Source organism: Dendrobates tinctorius, unplaced genomic scaffold (assembly GCF_039654945.1).
Source record: "Dendrobates tinctorius isolate UK_male_01 unplaced genomic scaffold, ASM3965494v1 ptg000290l, whole genome shotgun sequence".
NCBI lineage: Eukaryota > Metazoa > Chordata > Amphibia > Anura > Dendrobatidae > Dendrobates > Dendrobates tinctorius.
This window is the reverse complement of record NW_027361957.1, coordinates 5777328-5798404: the sequence shown is the minus strand read 5'-3', so window position 1 is coordinate 5798404 and position 21077 is coordinate 5777328. Positions and strand designations below refer to the sequence as shown.

Genomic DNA, 21077 nt, shown 5'->3' with positions numbered 1-21077 from the left:
GAACTTGGCCATTTGATGCATGAAGAGTTCATCCATATCTTCAGCTTGCATTGGCGGCCTGTAGTAAATGCCTACAATGGTGTCCTTTCCATTGTTCTGTCCTTGTATTCTTACCCAAACAGTTTCCACAGAACTCCCAGTCTCTGAAGCTTGGATCTCTGTGCAGATATACGTGTTTCTAACATACAATGTGACACCTCCTCGTTTATCAAGTCTGTTTCTTGCAAATAAGTTGTATCCTTCTAGTCTTGTATTCCAATCATGTGTTGGCCAGAGAGGTAATGGATTTACCCAATGATTTTTCCTTATGTGCACTTGTTATGTCAGCAAGTTCCTGTCCTGTTTGCCCAACTTATATCTTGGGACAATTGCAAATTAGAATATAAACAACATTCTTTGTCCAGTAATTTGAATAAAATCTCGTATTGACATGGCCTGGAAACACTGAAACTGTGGTCTGTTTATCACAGACAATATAAGGGCATATGGTGCATCCTCCACAAGGATATGTGCCAACAAGTTTTACACCACTGCCCAGGGTCTCGCCTCCCATGTGTGACATAAGGAATGCCACCTTTGTCCGGTCCAATGGGAAGTGCTAAGGAAGAAGTTCAAAAAGTAGCCGGCACTGATTGATGAACCCGCGGCAAAGCTTCGGATTGCTGTCAAAGAGTAGCTGCGAGTCGGGGACCTGGACCTCGAACTAAGCAAACAGTCTGAAGGGTTTCCAGAGAAGACATGGCTGCTTCAACATGTGGGAACTCTGAAGAGATGTTTAAGACCTCCAACTTGGTAGCCAGGGACTGCAACTGCATGGGCAGTTCCTCCTGCACATCTTTCTGTCGTCAGAGCTCTTGGTAAATCGTCCGAAAAGGCAGAATCTGGGGTCCATGGCCTGAGCAAACTGTCACGGATGTGATTTGTGAAACCACTGTGCCACGGACCGCGGAGAGCCTGAAGGGGTGTGACTAAGTGAGCATCGGACTGTTCACTAGAGCCTCTGATGGTGAGGTTAGACTTGGCTCCCGATGAACGCCAGGTGCCCCTCAGGACAGACCAATGGAGGTGCAGCATCTGGACCCAGTAGGACAGATTGGATGGTGCAGGGGGCATAGTTTGTATCAGAGTGCAGCAGGGACTGGTGCGCAACCGTACACAACTTAGACTGCAGAACAGGAAGGTTGCTCAGGCACCTCCCCAGTGAGGAGGAAGCAATTTATACATAATGTCCCACAGCCATTGGCTGGGGAAGAAATAACAAGTGCACATGCTGGCCCTTTAAGAGGGCACGAGCTCTAAGGACATGGCTGGAGGCCTGGCTGGAAGCATGCAGAGCATGGGGAATGGAAAAGTTGACCGCAGCATGGGTGAGTGAAGTGACACGCAGGAGACCCTGCTTGTCAGAGCAGGGATCTGGCATGGTGCTAACACAATGAAAAGTGCCAGTTTTGGTTCACTGAGCAAAATATTCCAATTTTTCCATAAGGTCCTGTAAATGTCATTCCAATTATTCTGCGGGGTGACCACACTAATGGTTAAAAGACTGCTCCGTGGTTTAAGTATGAGTAATTCACTCCATTCCTTATGTGCTGATGCCTGGAAAGACTGCAATGATTCTCTTTGGGAACCCTCTGTCTTTGAAGCGAGATGTGAGGGATCCTGCCTCTGAGTAAAAATCCTCAATGTCACTACAGTTACATCTCATACAAAAGAATTGGTCCCTTAGTATACCATTCCAGACATGGATTGGTGCTGTGAGTTCATTTTCCCCTTCGTCACTGAGGTCTGGTGAACTCCCTATTCTGGTGAAGGAAGGTAGTGAGCCTGATTATCAGGCACCTGAGTCTAATGAGGATGACTGGCTGAGTGGAGTCACTGACTGGATATAAGGCTGCTGACGCCCTTCTGCCCTGCGGGTGATTTCTCTGTGGACTTCTAGGACACCCGTCTGATTCCTGCTTCCCTAAAGCTAAGTTTCTGCTTTGCATGTTTGCATTTATGTTTTGTGTTTGTTTTCCTTGCTTTTCTGGATTCTGCCATTCCCTGCTGGGATGAGCTGAATCTCCTTTTGCCGGTTGCTCTGTCTTCAGAATATTCCTGAGTACTGACATAGCTTTTTTGAAGCCTAGAGTCTTCAGGGCCTTTTTCACTGTCAGTCTGTTGGCTCTTATTTTCATAGGGTTTTTCACGGATTGCAGACAGCAGCCTTCCTGTCCTTTCCTATCTAGGTAGTTTGGGCTCCGTCTTTGCTCAGTCTATCTTTCTGTCTGTGTTAGTGTTTTCATCTTGCTTCACCGTCATTATATGTTGGGGGCTGCCTATTGCTTTGGGGTCTGCTCTGGGGCAGTTTAGATTTCCCCTTTCTTTCTTTAGGCCTATTTAATTCTCCGGCTGTGATCGAGGGGTCTAGGGCATCGTAGGAACCCCCCATGGCTACTGTTAGTTGTTGTGATAGGATCAGGGGTCTGCAATCCGATAGCTGCCAACCTCTCTGGTTTTCTGGACTTAGCTAGCATTTTTGTTTTTGCCTCCTACGGTGACTCAATCATAACAGATTGGATGGAAGCTGCCATAATGTAATAAATTGTTTGAGGCTGTTGCCTTATGAAAAAGCGACAAAAAAGTTTTCCCTCCTTTGTTGGCAATCTTAAGGTCAGGAAATTACACCAAGGCGGAAGATACACTAGATGTGGTAAAATAGTTAAGAGTTACAATTCAGATCTCTTAAGAATTCCTCAATTTCTCCAGGTGAGGCAGACAAAAAAGAGGATCTCGTCTATGAAGCGATACCATCGAACAACATGTGTTTTATAAGATGGTAAGAGTTGCACATGTGTTGCCTCCCACCAACCTTAAAACAGGATAGCGTAGGAGGGAGCACATCTTGCACCCTTGGCTGTCCCAGTTGTTTACTTGTAGATCTTACGGTCAAAAACAAAGTAATGGTTTTCAAGGACAAATTGAAATAAATCAAGAATGAAAGAATTGTGAAAATGATCACCTGTAGTCCTCGAATACAGAAAAAAACACAGCTCGTAGTCTCAATTGATGTTCACTGCATGTATGTAAGGACTCGACGTCCTTCGTAACCATCATAGTGTCTGGACCAATAGAGAGACCATCCAATTGTGTGATCAAATAGGAGTAATCCCGTACATATGATTCTAGGGAGAGGACAAAAGGTTGCAGGTAGAAATCCCTCCTTAACATTATGCTGCTTATAGGTTGCAGTATTGTACTATCATTATAATGGAGGATTCGTGCCTCTAACTGCTTTGGACATATTTGTTTTAAACCATTGTATTTTATATGCCTTTACCCTTTATTGCAATTGCCTAAACCCTTTTTTTTTTCCTATTTTTGTCTTTATCCTATGTTCAATCTGCATATGGGGTTTATACACTGCTCAAAAAAATAAAGGGAACACTTAAACAACAGAATATAACTCCAAGTAAATCAATCTTCTGTGAAATCAAACTGTCCACTTGGAAGCAACACTGATTGACAATCAATTTCACATGCTGTTGTGCAAATGGAATAGACAACAGATGGAATTTATTGGCAATTATCAAGACACCCTCTATAAAGGAGTGGTTCTGCAGGTGGGGACCACAGACCACATCTCAGTACTAATGCTTTCTGGCTGATGTTTTGGTCACTTTTGAATGTTGGTTGTGCTTTCACACTCATGGTAGCATGGGCCGACTCTACAACCCACACAAATGGCTCAGGTAGTGTAGCTCATCCAGGATGGCACATCAATGTGAGCTGTGGCAAGAAGGTTTGCTGTGTCTGTCCGCGTAGTGTCCAGAGGCAGGACGCTACCAGGAGACAGGCCAGTACACCAGGAGACGTGGAGGGGGCCGTAGGAGGGCAACAACCCAGCAGCAGGACCGCTACCACTGCCTTTGTGCAAGGAGGAACAGGAGGAGCACTGTCAGAGCCCTGCAAAATGACCTCCAGCAGGCCACAAATGTGCATGTGTCTGCACAAACGGTTAGAAACAGACTCCATGAGGATGGTCTGAGTGCCCGATGTCCACAGATGGGAGTTGTGCTCACAGCCCAACACCGTGCGGCCCTCCAAAGAAATGCCACCCCACACCATTACTGACCCACTGTCAAACCGGTCATGCTGAAAGATGTTGCAGGCAGCAGATTACTCTCCACGACGTCTCCAGACTCTGTCACGTCTGTCACATGTACTCAGCGTGAACCTGCTTTCATCTGTGAAGAGCACAGGGTGCTAGTGGCGAATTTGGCAATCCTGATGTTCTGTGGCAAATGCAGAGTGTCCTGTACGGTGTTGGGCTGTGAGCACAACCCCCATCAATGGACGTCGTGCACTCAGACCATCCTCATGGAGTTGGGTTCTAACCGTTTGTGCAGACACATGCACATTTGTGGCCTGCTGGAGATCATTTTGCAGGGCTCTGGCAGTGCTCCTACGACTCCCTCCACAACTCCTGGTGTACTGACCTGTTTCCTGGTAGCGCCTCCATCCTCTGGACACTATGCTGACAGACACAGCTACCTTTTTTGCCACAGCTCTCATTGATGTGCCATCCTGGATAAGCTGCACTACCTGAGCCACTTGTGTGGGTTGTAGAGTCCATCTCATGTCTCATGCTACCACGAGTGTGAAAGCACAACCAACATTCAAAAGCGACCAAAACATCAGCCAGAAAGCATTGGTACTGAGATGTGGTCTGTGGTCCCCATCTGCAGGACCACTCCTTTATTGAGGGTGTCTTGATAATTGCCAATAATTTCCATCTGTTGTCTATTCCATTTGCACAACAGCATGTGAAATTGATTGTCAATCAGTGTTGCTTCCTAAGTGGACAGTTTGATTTCACAGAAGTTTGATATACTTGGAGTTATATTCTGTTGTTTAAGTGTTCCCTTTATTTTTTTGAACAGTGTATTTTTGCATATAAATTGTTTGCTTACAAGAACATCTTTCGGTTTCATGGTCATTTTGAGAATCATTATGCCAGAAAACTAGTTTTCCTGGCACGACTAATTTAGATCACTTATGTGCTTATTTGTCTTAAGTCTGCCTGCAGCTAGCACTTTGGAGGCGATCACTGACTGGTCCATATGCGGACTGTCTAGTGGTTATTGTTCAGCCATTGTTTGACTTTTTTAATGTTTTTAATTTTGTATGTTGTTCAAATTGTGTTGCAATTTGTGTTGCATAATAAAGATTATATTTTATTATTTTGGTTGATATTGACCAGTCAATGCACAATTCTTTCTTTCCTTGTCTTTGATCTCAATCTCCGGTGGGAGTTGCAATGTGTTTTATCCCAGAAGGCTGGAGCCATACTGGGAAGAACAGTTTGTACGGGCTTTTTTATTTTACGGTAATTTTTGCCAGTAAGGCTGTTTTGTGTTACTATTTTTGTCTTTATAGTTTATGAAGCAATAAACCACCCAGAAACTTTAACGCCAAGTGTTCCTGTGTCTACCTCGGGGAGCAGCGGAGTGCTCCGACCTGCCACATACAGCGGGAGTTTGGACCATGCATTCACCTTGGATCTAAACTTATTGAACAAAGAGTCCACGGTTTAATGTGCCATATTCTTTAGGCTTAGTACTGACAGTTATTCCCAAGTATTTAAACTTGTCTAAAATTTGTCGGCAAAAAAATACTTGCCACTCAATATTGCAAAAAATGATACTCTTTATTTTACATCCAGACAAAATAAATTAAACGTTTTAGGTCCGTCATAGGACCGTCATCAGAATATCCTTATGAGTGGAAACTAGAATATACATAAAATAGAAAAACAAAACAAGATCAAATCACGTCAAACTTTTTGACAAGTTGGATTATACCAAAAATTACCATGTATTTTGAATTCCATGACAATTTGTTGATCTCGTTTTGTTTTTCTATTTTATGTATATTCTAGTTTCCATTCATAAGGATATTCTGATGAAGGTCCTATGACGGACCAAAAATGTTTAATTTATTTTGTCTGGATGTAAAATAAAGAGAGTATCATTTTTTGCAATATTGAGTGCCAAGTATTATTTTGCCTATTGTATTAGTTGGATACCCTACTTGAGCACCACCAGCCGTGTTATTCCAGAGTGCCGTGCTATCTATTTCCATTGTCTACAATTTGTAACTGACATTGTTCCACTATTGGAGAATGGGGCAGAGGATCTACTGACATCAGGACAGATTTATTCAAATGAATTGATAAACTTGACAACCTTCCGAAGTCTGTTATGATTGACATTATTGGACTGATTGAGGATGTTAAGTTATCTATAAAAGCAGCATATCATCTGCATAGAGACTCGCACGTACCTCTCTTCTCATTTAAACCCAGTAAAATCTCTTGACTCTTAGGCGATAGGCCAAGGGTTCAATGGCACAGGCAAAGAGGGTGAAAACAGACAGACCCATTCACTAAAATTTTAGCAACTGGGGAGTGGTATGAAAGCCGGTTTAAAGTAATGTAGCAAGGACCAATGCCATCTTTTTCAAAACTGTCCACAGGTAACTCCATTCTACACTGTCAAATACTTTGGCATTGTCCAAGAATACAACCGCCCTTGTGCCATCTTTCTTTGAGATCATTTGGAGGTTGAGGAGTTGACATCTCAGATTGATAGCATTAGATGCATTTGGCATAAAGGCAGATTGATCTCATGTACTTCTCTAATAACTTTAATCAATCTATTGGCTAAAACTTTAGCTAGTAGTTTAATAACCACCGGGAGTAGAGAGATTGACCTACATGAGTAAGGTTTTGACATCTTTCCTGGCCTTTATTATTAAAACTATTATGGCTTCATTTATAGAATATGGCAGGGAGCCCCTTTCTAGTACCTCCTTAACCCCTTTCTGACATTTCACATAATACATCCCTGCTCCCTGGGCCTTATTGACCAGGGACGGATTATTACGTCAAAGCAATCGTGCGTGCACACAGGCTGTGCGCGCGCGATCGCTGCCGGGGGTGTCAGCTGTCAGAATTAGCTCAGTGACAGGATCAGTCTCGCACCGCTCTCGGCACTTTAACCCCCTGATTGCTGCGATTGAACGCGAACGCAGCATTCCAGGAGCTGGAAGAGGGATGACAGCCCCTCTGTCCTTGGATCGGAGACCCCGCAGCGTGACGATGCCATGGTGACCCAATGTCATCATGATCCCTGACACCAGAGCTAGGAAAATTCCTTGATCATGCACAGTGCATGATCAGAAACTTTGCCCATGCTGAGCTGACAGTTTCTTAGCATAGGGATGCTGCTGCATCCCCTTGATATACAAGCGATCAGTCTGCAAGAAATAATAGTCCCATAGTGGGAAAAAGTAAAAAGGTTAAAATATATATATATTTATTTTATTTATTTATTTTTTTTTTTAAATTGTAAAAATATTTTTTAAAAAAAAATGATAAAATCAAGATATTGTACCCATAAATAATTTTTTATATGAAACAATATAAACAATAAAAGTACACATTGATATCGCCACGTCCATATAAAACATACCTATAAAAAATTCACACTAGTTAACCCCTTTAGTGAGCATCATTAAAAAATAAAAAACAAGGCAAAAAACAATGCTTTATCATCATACCGCAGAACAAAAAGTGGAATAAAATGCGATAAAAAAGATATAAACATGGTGCTGCTAAAAATGTCATCTTGTCCCACAAAAAAAGCTGCAATACAGCTCCCATCAGCTGAAATATAAAAAAGTTAGAGCTGTCAGAATAAAGCGATGCAAAAATTTTTTTTCTAGAAAAGTTTTTGTGTAAAATTGCCAAAGCATAGAAAAGGTATAAATGTGGTATCACTGTAATCGTACTGACCAGAAGAATAAAACTACCTTATCCATTTTACCACACGTGAAACGACATAACTTCCTTTTACACCCCTCAAAAAAAAATCCTGAATTGCTGTTTTTTGTTTAGACTGCCTCACAAAAATTGAGATTGAAAGCGATCAAAAAATGTCATGTGCCCGAAAATAGTACCAATAAAAACATCAGTTCATCCCGCAAAAAAACAAGCTATCACATGCCTCTGTGGGCCAAAAAAAAAAAGAAAAAATATAGCTCTCAAAATATGGTGATGCAGAAACTATTTTTTGCAATAAAAAGCGACTTTTTAGCAGCCAAACATAAAAACCCGATCTAAATGTGGTATCGCTGTAATCGCACCGACCTGAAGAATAAAGTTCCCTAATCACTTACAGCGGGGCAAAAAAGTATTTAGTCAGTCAGCAATAGTGCAAGTTCCACCACTTAAAAAGATGAGAGGCGTCTGTAATTTACATCATAGGTAGACCTCTACTATGGGAGACAAACTGAGAAAAAAAATCCGGAAATTCACATTGTCTGTTTTTTTTTCATTTTATTTGCATATTATGGTGGAAAATAAGTATTTGGTCAGAAACAAGCAATCAAGATTTCTGGCTCTCACAGACCTGTAACTTCTTCTTTAAGGGTCTCCTCTTTCCTCCACTCATTACCGTAGTAATGGCACCTGTTTAAACTTGTTATCAGTATAAAAAGACACCTGTGCACACCCTCAAACAGTCTGACTCCAAACTCCACTATGGTGAAGACCAAAGAGCTGTCAAACGACACCAGAAACAAAATTGTAGCCCTGCACCAGGCTGGGAAGACTGAATCTGCAATAGCCAACCAGCTTGGAGTGAAGAAATCAACTGTGGGAGCAATAATTAGAAAATGGAAGACATACAAGACCACTGATAATCTCCCTCGATCTGGTGCTCCACGCAAAATCCCACCCCGTGGGGTCAGAATGATCACAAGAACGGTGAGCAAAAATCCCAGAACCACGCGGGGGGACCTAGTGAATGAACTGCAGAGAGCTGGGACCAATGTAACAAGGCCTACCATAAGTAACACACTACGCCACCATGGACTCAGATCCTGCAGTGCCAGACGTGTCCCACTGCTTAAGCCTGTACATGTCCGGGCCCGTCTGAAGTTTGCTAGAGAGCATTTGGATGATCCAGAGGAGTTTTGGGAGAATGTCCTATGGTCTGATGAAACCAAACTGGAACTGTTTGGTAGAAACACAACTTGTCGTGTTTGGAGGAAAAAGAATACTGAGTTGCATCCATCAAACACCATACCTACTGTAAAGCATGGTGGTGGAAACATCATGCTTTGGGGCTGTTTCTCTGCAAAGGGGCCAGGACGACTGATCCGGGTACATGAAAGGATGAATGGGGCCATGTATCGTGAGATTTTGAGTGCAAACCTCTTTACATCAGCAAGGGCATTGATGATGAAACGTGGCTGGGTCTTTCAACATGACAATGATCCAAAGCACACCGCCAGGGCAACGAAGGAGTGGCTTCGTAAGAAGCATTTCAAGGTCCTGGAGTGGCCTAGCCAGTCTCCAGATCTCAACCCTATAGAAAACCTTTGGAGGGAGTTGAAAGTCCGTGTTGCCAAGCGAAAAGCCAAAAACATCACTGCTCTAGAGGAGATCTGCATGGAGGAATGGGCCAACATACCAACAACAGTGTGTGGCAACCTTGTGAAGACTTACAGAAAACGTTTGACCTCTGTCATTGCCAACAAAGGATATATCACAAAGTATTGAGATGAAATTTTGTTTCTGACCAAATACTTATTTTCCACCATAATATGCAAATTAAATGAAAAAAAAACAGACAATGTGATTTTCTGGATTTTTTTTTTCTCAGTTTGTCTCCCATAGTTGAGGTCTACCTATGATGTAAATTACAGACGCCTCTCATCTTTTTAAGTGGTGGAACTTGCACTATTGCTGACTGACTAAATACTTTTTAGCCCCACTGTATGTGGCGCCCGAGGCTTCAGTCGTCACAGAGGTACTGCACCTTCTCCTAAGGTGTAGTGCCCCACCATCCAGGTAGGCTGGGAACTCCTTTCCACATTCCAACACCTGCACCCCACAGACAGGATAGTTCAGCAGGGACCCATCCATGCTTTATGCTGGAAAGGTCATAGTGTGCCTTTTGTGGTCCCTGGCTTCGTAACACGAGAGGTGCTGTGGGGCGGGTGGAGTTAGATGTAAAAGAGAGGGAAGGTGTAGGATTTCAAGTCAGTCTGAGAGAAAGTCAGTCTGGGGTGAGTCCCAGAGAGAGAGCAGGCTGACAGCAGGTCAGCCTGAGAGGAGCTCAAGGCGGAGGAAGGCAGTCAGTCAGGAGCTGCTGAGGACTGGTCTTAGTGGAACGAGCTCCTCAGGGAAGGAAGAGAAGGAGAAAGAGACGTAGACTGAAGACTACAGATTCCATAGGAGAGAAAGAACAGATCGGAACGAAGGAGAATAGAAGGACGGTGGGAAGCAGGTTGCGAAAGAGAGAGAACCCTTCCAGTCCAGAGAGCGCAAAGGCCGGGGCCCGGTCCCCGAGGTTGATTGGATCTTTATGTCCGACAACAGACACCGGAGGAGTAGTGAGCCGCTAACGCCTTGCTCCCATCATAGACTTGGGACACAACAGCAACTGAATAGAGAGCTGGGACGCAGTGAGGAGTCCCCGAGCAGGCTACAGCTGTCTGTCATACATGTAGAGACTAGGAACACCTAGAGAGAGGCATTCCAGGGTAACTAAGTATTGGAGTGCTTCGTACCTAAAGGCGCATTGGAGGAGTCGTTCAGTAAAGTACATGTTGGCTGAGTGTGGAAGGGAGAATCTTATCCTGCCTGGAGGTTGGCTAGAGCCCTGTCCTGGAGAACACAGTACGGAGCCAGGCAGTTGTGTGAACTGCAAACAGTGAGTAAAGCTTTTGAACCGCATACTCTGGTGTCCTCCAGTTATTACAGCACCGCTACATCTGGGTAACATCATCCATACCATTCTGTGCCTCTCCTCATCCATTGCACCTACACTGCCCTGGGACTACAGCTCCACCTGTGGGGACCTATACCATCTCTGCTGCACCACACCATCAGTCCCATCGGATCTGCATGCAGCGTTGGCTAACACCTCACTTGCCAAACACCACGGGTGGCGTCACAAACTATTCATATAAACTCTAACACCATTAACATCACCGCCATTGATATTGGGCGCCCAGGGCCACGGACCGGGTCACCGCTGCTGTGACACATTCCAGCCTTGACACCGGCCCGGTACCGAGTAACCCCGCTGCCCTTGGTGTGCGAGGGCGACCCACTTATACCACACGAGGAACTGTGTAAAAAATAAATAAAACCAATTCTTCACCTGCTGATTTTTTTTTCATTCTGCCGCCTCCTCACATCGCAGTAAGGTTTGGCGCACATTTATCCTGCGCTCTGCGCTGAGCGCTTGCACCAGGGTTTCCGTGTACATCTCTTAAATACGTGATTCAGACGGAACCTCTGGTGGAAGATTGCCTATAATGAGGCAGATAGAGGCACTGTGGATGCCGTCTTACATGATTTCCGGCGGTGTCTTTCTTTTTAGGATTGCACAAAAGTGCCATCGGCCACAGTTTTGTGCACTTCTGAAAAGGACACCATTAAACAGAGGCCTGACGGAGTCAAGAGTAACTCTGCTGCCTCATTATAGTGAATGGATCCCTTGGGGGGGTTTCATCGGAATCACATCACTCAGATTTAAATGGAAACCCCAAAGTAAGTGGTCAGCGTAGATCCAAAACGTTATTTAAAATGTTCCCAATAAAAGCTTTAACTCAATACACAAAAAAAAAAGAAACAGTCCCCACTCAGGTCTGTCATCTGTTAACGGAAACATAAGGGGCTTCCATGTTACTGGTAGTACTAAGGCTCTGGAAAAGCGAAGTGGCTCCTCACCTGCCAAAATAAATTCAGCAAATTCTGCGCACTCAAATACAAATAGCCCTCCCATCTGCGCCCCACAGTTTACCTAAACCACATATTACGTCCACGTTTGGCATTTCTGAAGCGATGAGAACCCACCTAACTTATGGGTGCATGCCTCCAGAAGCACGTGCTAGGCATAATGTACTGGTGACTACAACATACTGGTCACTATAGCATACTGGTCACTACAACGGCAGTTTGAAATTTTCACTTGGCAACATTCATTGCTGCTTGTTTCTGGAATATACCTTAGCAGTCAAAATTGTCACTACACCTGTAGATAAATTCCCCAAGGGGTATAGTTTACAAAATGCGTTCACTTGAGGGGAGATTTTGCTCTTCTAACAATTAGGGGCTCTGTATATGGAAGACGCAAACTGTTCTAAGAAAATCTGCGCTTGAGGAGGCAAGTGGCGCTCCATTCCTCCCGAGTCTTTCCGTATGGCTAAGTGTTACTGTACAGCCACATATGGGGTATTGCTATGTTCAGTAGAAATTGTGGGACAAAATTTGGTGCAATTTTTACTCACGTCTTGTGTGAAAATGTAAATTCTGGGGCCAAAACAAAATTTTGGTGGTAATTTTTTTTTCTCACCGCCCAATGGTATAAAATTCTGTAACACACCTGTGGTGTCAATGTGGGGAGGTTGAGCTGGGTACGGTTCTGTCTGTGATAGGAGACAGAGAGTTTGACAGCAGGTGTCATGTGGCAGTCTGCCCATCAGAGGTCACTGGAGAGCGCCGATGGCAGTGATCATGTAACTGTCATTTGAGTGTTACATAACTGCCAGAGGTCAAGGTGACTCTGATTGGGCAGAGGTGACTGTCAGGTGACAGAGGTGGGGCTACCTGGTCTGTCTGAATAAATACTGAGGTAAGCTTCCAGAAGCTTCAGTCAGCCAGGGGAGCTCACAGGTTAGGAGAGTCTGTCACACAAAGGAGACCCCTCAGAGACTTTGGACAGTGGAAACGGTCACGGGGGGTGACCCTATAGGACATTGGTCACAGGCAGAGACGGCTTGTGAGGACCTGGATTATTGGTGGACTTTGTAAGGTGAAACGCCGTGGTGGATTGGCCTAGGGCAGCCACGGCGGATAAAGCCACGAAGTACGCCTGACGGAGAAAGTGTACAAGTGAAGGTACCCGGGCCTGTCTGCAGGAGGATAACAGTGTGAAACATCTGTCTTGTTTTGTTCTGGTCGTCGTGAGGTCGGCCAATAAAAGCAAACCTGTTGAATACAATTCCTGCCTCCGTCTCGTGCCTGTCGACGTCAAGAAGCGGGTCACCCCCCATTCCTGTGAGTACAGCACACCTCCCCTGCTTATCTGCACTATCAGCATCAGCAGCACCACCTAAGTTACCCTTTCCTCGCCGACCCTACATCAATATGATCAGTGCACCACTTGATGAATTCATTGAGAGGTGTCGTTTGTAAAATAGGGTCTCTTATGGGGAGCTCCCATTGGGTCATGCCACCTGCAAACCATGACAGTAAAATTTGGCGCTCCTTGCCTTCTGATCTTTGCACTGTGCCTGAAAAATCTTTCCTGATTTATATGTAGGGTATTGGTGCACTCGGGGAAAAAATGTACCTCAGTTTATTGTAAAAAAAAAATAAAAAAATTAGCCCTTAGAAAAATTAAAAACTTGTGGCTAAAGCAACATTTTAGTGGTAATAATGTAATTTATTTCCTCACCGCTCAGTGATAAAAAATTCTGTGAGGCACTAGTTGAATTCATTGGGGAGTTTATCATATAGATAGAGGGGGTTTCTGTTCTGGCATCTGAAGGGCTCTGCCAATGTGACATACCACCCTCAAACCATTCCAGCAAAATCTGAACTCCCAATATGGCGCCTCTTCCCTTCTGAGCTTTACACTGTGCCTCAAAAGTAGTATTCCCCCACATATGCGGTATCGTCGTACTCAGGAGAAATTGCACAATGGTGCTATGGTGCAATTTTTCCTGTTACCCTTATGAAAATGCAAAATTTGGGGCCAAAATAACATTTTTTGTGGGGAAAATGTGATTTTTTTTTTCTTTTCATGGATCAATGTTATGAACTTCTGTGAAGCACCTGGGGGTTCAAGGTGCTCACTTTGCATCTAAGTACATTTCTTCAGAGCTGTATTTTCCAAAATGGGGTCACTTGTGGGGGTTTTCCACTGTTTAGGCACATCAGGGGCTCTTCAAATGGAACATGACATCTGCTAATTTTGTCAGGAAATTTTACATTCAAAAAGTTAAATGACGCTCCTTCCCTTCTGAGCCCTGCTGTGCGCCCAAACAGTAGTTTTCTGCCTCATATGAGGTATTGTCATACTCAGGAGAAATTGCACAATAAATTGTCTGGTGCAATTTCTCCTGTTACCCTTTATTGAAATGCAATATTTTATGCTAAAGCATATTTGTGGGGAAAATTTGATTTTTTTTTTCCTTATTTTTACTGCTCTACGTTATAAACTTCTGTGAATCAGCTGAGGGTTCAGTGTGCTCACCACACATCTAGATCAGTTCCCGAGGTATCTAGTTTCCAAAATGGTGTCACTTATGGGGGATTTTCATTGTTTAGGCACCAGAGGCTCTCCAACCGCAACATGGCATCTGCCAATTGTTCCAGCAAATTTTGCATTCAAAAAGTCAAATGGTGCTCCATCCCTTCCGCGCTCTGCTGTGCGCCCAAACAGTTGTTTTCTCCCTCATATGGGTTATCGGCATGCTCAGGAGAAATTACACAACAAATTTTTGGGTCCATTTTTTCCTGTTACCCTTGTCAAAATAAAAAAATGGATCTGAAGTCAATCTTTTGTTTAAAAAAAAAAAAAAAATAGTTAATAGTTAAGTTAAATGAAATGTACATTTATTTAATTTTTTTCAAACCATTGCTGTAAAGCACCTGAAGGGTTAATAAACTTCTTGAATGTGGTTTTGAGCACCTTGAGGGGTGCAGTTTTTAGAATGGTGTCACTTTTGGGTACCTTCTATCAAATAGACCCCTCAAAGTGACTTCAAATGTGATGTGGTTCCTAAAATAAAAATGGTTTTGTAAATTTTGATGGAGAAAATGAAAAATCGCTGGTCAACTTTTAACCCTTAATTTCCTAACAAAAAAAAGTTGGTTCCAAAATTCTACTGATATAAAGTAGACATGTGGAGAAACTTTATTTACTAACTATTTTGTGTGACATATTTCTGTGATTTAACCCCTTAATGACCAGCTTTTAATGGTTTTGCATTTTCATTTTTTGCTCCCCTTCTTCCCAGAGCCATAACTTATTTTTTTTCCGTCAATATGGCCATGCGATGGCTTATTTGTTGAGGGACGAGTTGTACTTTTGAAAGACATCATTGGTTTTAGCATGTTGTGTACTCGAAAACGTGAAGAAAAATTCCAGGTGTGGTGAAATTGCAAAAAAAATAAATGCAACCCCACACATGCTAAATCTGATGTGCCGTTATAATTCTCCAGGTCATTACGAGTTCATAGACACCAAACATGTCCAGGTTCTTTTTTTTATCAAAGCGGTGAAAACAAATTCCAAAGTTTGCTATAAAAAAAAAAAATCGTGCCATTTTCCGATACCCGTAGCGTCTCTTTTTTTGTGATCTCAGGTTGGGTGAGGGCTTATTTTTTGCGTGTTGAGCTGACATTTTTTAAGGATACCATTTATGTGCAGATACAAACTTTTGATTGTCTGTTATTGCATTTTAATGCAATGTCACGGCAACCAAAAAAACTTAATTCTGGCGTTTTGATTTTTTTCCCCTGTACGCCATTTAGCGATTGCGTTAATCCTTTTTTTTTTTTAATTGATCGGGCGATTCTGAATGTGGTGATACCAAATTTTTTTATTATTATTGTTTCATTTTGAATGGGGCGAAAGGGGGGTGATTTAAACTTTTATATATTTTTTTTTTCATATTTTTAAAACACTTTTTTTTAAATTTTGGCATGCTTCAATAGCCTCCGAGGGAGGCTAGAAGCATCCACAACTTGATCGGCTCTGCTACATATAGGTGATGAGCAGATCGCCTACATGTAGCAGAATTACAGCATTGCTATGAGCGCCGACCACCGGGTGGCACTCATAGCAATGCCTCATCAACAACCGTAGAGATCTCGAGGAGATCTCTGGTTGTGATGGCAACGCATCGCCGACCCCTGATCACGTGACGGGGGTCGGCGTTGCGCGTATTTCTGGTCTGGCGGCCGGAAGTGCTGTTAAATGCCGCTGTCAGCGTTTGACAGCGGCATTTAACTAGTTAATTGGCATGGGTAGATCGCGGTTCCATCTGCGCCTATTGCAGGCACATGTCCGACATCTGTTCAAAATAGCTGACATGTCCCAGCTTTGATGCGGGCTCACCGCCGGAGCCCGCATCAAAGCGGAGGATCTGACCTCGGACGTACTATACCGTCCGAGGTCAGTAAGGGATTAAGAACGTGATAATTCAAAGTTGGAAAATTGCCAAATTTTTGCCAAATTTTTTTTTTTTCCACAAATATTCGCAACTTATATTGATGAAATTTTACTCCCATCATGAAGTAAAATATGTCATGAAAAATCATTCTCAGAATCACCCGGATTTGTTGAAGAGTTCCAGAGTTATTACCTCCATAAAGTGATCGGTGGTCAGGTTTGTAAAAATTGGCCCAGTCATTAACGTGCAAACCGCCCTCTGGGGTAAAGAGGTTAAAATTGCTAAATTTTCAAAATTTGAAAAAGTCCATTTTTTTTCATAATTAAACGTAAGTCATATTGAAGAAATTTTACCACTAATATAAAGTACAATATGTCACAAAAAACATTCTCCGAATCAGTAGAATCCGTTGAAGAGTTCCCGAGTTATACAGTGGTCAGAATTATAAAACTTGGCCTGTTTATGAAGGTGCACACAGTCTTAGGGGGTAAAGGGGTTAACTATAGTAGCATTTCTGAATGCTTCAGAGCACTGAAGCATATCCGAGTATATTCCACAGGTTTTGGCCAAATGAAGGTGTTCATCGAGACATGAAAAGTTTTGTAAAGTATTTTTCATGGTTCCACACACTTGTTGAAACGTTTGTGTGTCTGTCTCACTGTCAAGCATGCAGTGGAAAAGATAATCAGATACCTTGGCTGCTGCGTCCATGGCAGGGCAGTATTCTCCTAGCTCTTGGTTTAGAATGCTTCTTTTTGGAGGACACTGTGGTTATACATTTGTTTACTGTATTTTTTTCTCACTGCCACCAAATGGGAGGTAAGGTTTCTTGCTTGATTATTCCCGCCAAGTGTTTTCATAGGATAAATATTTTTTTTAAACTCCTTATGTTTAGGCTACTTTTACACTTACCGCTGTTTTTGCGAACCCAAAAATGCTTGCGGAATGCCGTTTTCTTTTCTTTCCAATACTATCGAAATAGTATTGTAAATAAAAAAAACGGCGTTCTGCAAAATCTGGACGTGACGGTGCACCGCAAAAACAAACTTCTGTTTGTTTTTGCGGCCCCATTGAATTACAGTGGGGGTCGTGTTCGTACGCCGTATAAAAGATCGAGCAAGCTCGATTTTTTTTTTTATCATGGACGCAAAAATGGCCCTCACGGCCGTACTCACACGACGCACTGTGGAATTTTTGCAGGCCGATTTTGCAACCCCATAGAATTCTATTGATGCCGCAAAATCGGCCTGCAAAAACACGGTAAGTGTAAAACCAGCCTAACGTGATAAAAAGAAATCCCAAAGTAAATGGTAAACAATCTCTATGATAGGCTGCATTGAAACATTCTTTTTTTTGTTTTTTGGAAAAAAAACAAAAAAATTGGATTTCATCAGTGTGCTGAATCTGATTTTCAACAGTATGTGGTCAGGGTATCCATTTTTACCAGCGTGATTTCCTCGCATGCTTAAAAATACATTTGCAAATTTTCTCCTACCCATTACAATGGTAAAAATGGACAGCATACAAACGACATCCATGTGCCTTCCTAATTTCCTCAGACCCATAGACTTATATGGAGGATTTTTTGTTCTTGAGTTGGATAATAAAAAAACCTGACATGTCGCTGCGATTTAAAAAAAAAAAAAAAAAATTATAATTTTTTGGGGTATATTGTGGAGTCTATTTGGAGAAAACACAGGCATGCAATTAGCCCCTTTAGAATATAATGGGTGTGACAATGTCACTGGTAAAGTTTTGGAGGGGAGATATGTTTCACTGCGCTTAATGGCGTCAGTGATGTAAGACCCAGAGATTTTCCTTCACATTAAGTGCTGTGAGGGGTTAAAACCTAATTTGTTTAATGGGGTGGGTTTTTTGTGGACACCATAGAGGATGTCCAGCTTTTCTTTACCCCAGTGTGTGGTCTGGGGCTTAAGTAGCTGGTCACCAGAGGCAATAGTTCATTGTCTGAAGAGGAAACACTCCAGAGAAGTGTTTGTGCTGGAACCAACCTGAACCGTGTGTGTTCTGCTAACGGTGAGCGGGAGGAACCCCATTCTCAGAAGGACTGTCCTTTGTGCTATCATTTTGATTTGTTTTCCTCTTTTGCCCACAGGGCTGTTTGTTTTACTATACCTTGGTTTTTTGCTGCCTATCATAAACCAAAGAAGTTCTTATAGAGACAGTGTTCCTGTGTCTACCTCCATGTACCACTGAGTGAGCCGATCTACCACAGGGGTACGAGTTCTATCTGGGAAAAATATGAATTGACATGTACGTGAGCAACAGATGTCTTTTTTAATAAGGCCTGAGACTAAAAGAAGAAACAAAAATATTAAGGGCCATATAAGTACTGCCCCATCTGCTCCTAAAAATGCTACTTAAAAATCAGAAATGAAAATGGCTGACTGGCACAGACATATTTAGTGAATTCTTCTGTTTATCTGCTATCATTCAGCCTTTATGTAGCCTCCATTTATCACTTACCATCTCCGCTGGTGAAAGTGATATGGATTAAATGAAGAAATAGTTTTTCCTCACTCAGATAGTGGAGAAGATGCCTAAATGGAAGTTTGCCAATATCCATGCAAAACTGTTGAGCTGAAGCATTGACGCCTCAGAGAAGATTGCTAATGTACCATGTGAAATAGAAAATAATATAATAGCTTGTATGATTCATTTCAGTGGACATAGGAAATAATGTTTTGTGTTTGCGGGACAATGCTAGTGATATTTTCTTGTTCTTTTTATTTTATTTTCAGGGTACAGAGATGTGTGATTCATGACGTGCTGAAAAAGCTCCATCTTTTCCAGTTGCTTGTTTTATAAGGTATGGTAAATATTCAGATGGTGTATGTTATGGTGCATGTTACTCAAAAATTTTTTTTCCTTTCTGGGAAAAGTTTTTTTTAGTTGGGCATTCTTCCTATGCCCTATTTAATGCTGAATGCAATCTTGCACCCTGAAAGTCTTCCAAAAGTTACAGCAGATAAGAGATGTATAATGCTGAATATTCCCTCCAGCCTTTAACCATAGAAACAAGGACAATTAGAGTATAACAGTATATTTTTAGAGTGAAGGAACCAGTCTCAATTGACTCCACCATTCCTTGCCTTTAGGCTTCATACACACAGCCGAGCTATATGCAAGTAGCTTTACAGAGGCACATGGACTCGTGTGTAGTACAGAGCTGCGGAGAGAGCTACATAGTAAGACTTCTGCTTGATGGCTCATTGGGCTGCTTGACATGTGATGTACAGGTATGGCAAAGATTATCATGCATCACTACACCATCTTGATAACTTATTATATAGGAGGTCAACTCATTTAACTAGATTAAGATAACTCTAATGCCCCCGTCACACATAGCGATGCACCAGCAATCCCGACAATGATATGACCTGGTCAGGATCGCTGGTGTCGCTACATGATCGCTGGTGAGCTGCCAAACAGGCAGCTCTCACCAGCGATCAGGACCAGCGACAACGCGGGTACACAAGCGCGCGTCGCTTAGTTACCCGCTGTGTACTTTGGATACCAGCGTGCTCGCGCAGGGAGTTGGTATCCAAGGTAAACAGCGGGTAACTAAAGCGCGCGTGGCACATAGTTACCCGCTGTTTACCTTGGATACCAGCTCCCAGCACGAGCATGCTGGTATCCAAGGTACACAGCGGGTAACTAAGTGACGCGCGCACTTAGTTACCCACGGTTTACCTTGAATACCAGCTCGCTGATCGATGGTCTCCTGCTGTCACACGCAGCGACGCGTGCTGGCCAGCGGCAGGCCAGCGATCAAAAAAATGTCCAGGGCATTAGAGCACGATCAGCGATGCCCGACCGGGGGGGGCCGGTCACTGATACATGTCACACACAGCGAGATCGCTGTTGCGTCACAAAACTTGTGACTCCACAGCGATCTCACTAGCGATCTCGCTGTGTGTGACGGTGGCTTAAGGGTTATTGTTATCCTCTGTCTTTACAAGATCGCTTTTCACCTGCCCCACGTTTCTTTCTTGCTGGGAAGTGTTGCACTACTGATGCAAGATATAGGTGCTTCTCACAAAATTAGAATATCATCAAAAAGTTAATTTATTTCAGTTCTTCAGTACAAAAAGTGAAACTCATATTATTTAGACTCATTACAGAGTGGTCTATTTCAAGTGTTTTTTTTCTGTTAATGTTGATGTTTATGACTTACAGGCAATGAAAACCCAAAAGCATTGTCTCAGTAAATTAGCATAATAAAGAACACCTGTAAAGGCTTCCTAAGCATTTAAAAAGGTCTCTTAGGGTCCCGTTTCACATAGCGATGCACCAGCGATCCCGACAGCGATACGACCTGGTAAGGATCGCTGGTGTGTCGCTAGTAAGCTGCCAAACAGGCAGATCTCTTCAACGACGCAACAATCTGACAGAGATCCGTATAACAACCTCGCTGTCGTTGATACCTTGTCACACAGCAGATTTTCTGACGACTCACGCCTGCGTCCCTGAGTTCTGCGTCGCCAGCGAGGTCGTTCGTCGGCGTTAAACACAGCGATGCGCGCTGGCCAGCGGGACGCCAACGACGAAAAAATTGCCCAGGACATTCGAGCACGATCAGCGATATCCAGCGCGGAGGGGGCGGTCGCCGCTATGTGTCACATGTAGTGAGAACGCTGTTGCATCACAAAATCGGTGACGCTTCGGCGGTGAGACGGGGCCTTTAGTCTTCTTCAGTAGCTCCACAATCATGGGGAAGACTGCTGACTTGACAACAGATGTCCAGAAGGCCGTCATTGGTACACTCCACAAGGAGGGTAAGCCACAAAGGGTCATTGCTAAAGAAGCTGGCT

At 43.1% G+C, this 21077-nt stretch overlaps 1 protein-coding gene across 4 annotated transcripts in view; it reads left to right on the top strand.

Annotated features, from left to right (window-relative positions):
- The window catches only part of OSBPL8 (oxysterol binding protein like 8), a 423538-nt gene that overhangs the window by 47751 nt on the left and 354710 nt on the right, over nt 1-21077 (top strand). For 3 of the 4 annotated variants that reach the window (XM_073560013.1, XM_073560011.1, XM_073560014.1), the window contains exon 2: nt 19005-19072. The gene's annotated coding sequence lies outside the window, so the exon portion shown is untranslated. Of the gene's footprint in view, nt 1-19004; nt 19073-19361; nt 19503-21077 lie in introns of all 4 variants that reach the window. The other variant, XM_073560012.1, reaches the window with a different exon arrangement.